Below are 1043 nucleotides of genomic sequence, written 5' to 3'. Positions count from 1 at the left end.
CTGTGCGAGTTTGTTCGTGGAAGTGATAGGGATCGTACCAACTGATTAAGCAGCTAGGAGAGCTCCACATCACTTCCTTTCTAGGAAGACCCACCAATTTAAGCATGAATGAGGATCGCAGGAGTCAAAATCCAAGCCTCCGAAAGGTGCTGGCCAATCAGGGCCCACAACTACACATTGCTCAGCAGCGCCCCCAGTAACCAGTGGCTGGATGCAGAGTCACAGGGAAGGGGCAGGCTCAGGAAGTCAGTGGCAAGGGGAGGGGTAGGTGGGCTGTCAGCAGGCCATTCCCCTCATGCTGCCTTTGAGTAGGAAAGCTTTGGAGGAGGGGACACACCCCCAACACATGTCCTCCCCACCTCAGACGTCAGCAAACAATCCCAAAAGGGATTGGCTTGTGGCCTTCCTTGATGGTGTGCCCCACCACCTGACACTGGGTGAAGAGCCAGCGGTTATTGGGGAAGCTGTTACGTGGGCATTAATTGCCCCCATTAGGGGCCTCATGGCCAGGCAGGGTACCTGTCCATGAACCTTTCCACCCCAGACTTAATCAGGACAGATGGCAGATTGTCCACCCACCCAGTTAAATGCCTCCTGAGGGGTGGTGGGGACTTTAATTTGACAGTGAGAGCTGGGGAAAATGATCTCTGGAGACACCCAGCACCATAACTGGCAGCAACTATTACTGTTTATCACCATGGCAATGCAAGGATAGCTCAAGCAGCAGAGCTCAAAAGGAATTGCTATCCCTCAATTTTATTCCAACGGCACTGGCTGACAGTATTTATAATCAGGTATAAAGTGGCAAGTCAGGCACAAATCAGGAAGGACCTGTTGTCTAAATATTTGAGACGTAAATACAGGCCATTGTTGTTCTCTTCTGTGCAGCCTGGATCCAGGAGAATGGGCTCTGATCTGACATATTCACATCTGACAAGGGCACTCAGTCTCCACTGTGACTGTGAAGCAGCACTGGCTATTTCAATCACGGCAACCTGACCTTGGTGGTTGGCCAGTGTTGGGTGTGTGTGTGTGTGTGTGTG

This window comes from Rhincodon typus, chromosome 29 (assembly GCF_021869965.1).
Source record: "Rhincodon typus isolate 14 chromosome 29, sRhiTyp1.1, whole genome shotgun sequence".
In the NCBI taxonomy this organism is placed as follows: domain Eukaryota; kingdom Metazoa; phylum Chordata; class Chondrichthyes; order Orectolobiformes; family Rhincodontidae; genus Rhincodon; species Rhincodon typus.
The sequence above is the reverse complement of the archived record's forward strand: the minus strand, read 5'-3'. Positions refer to the sequence as shown.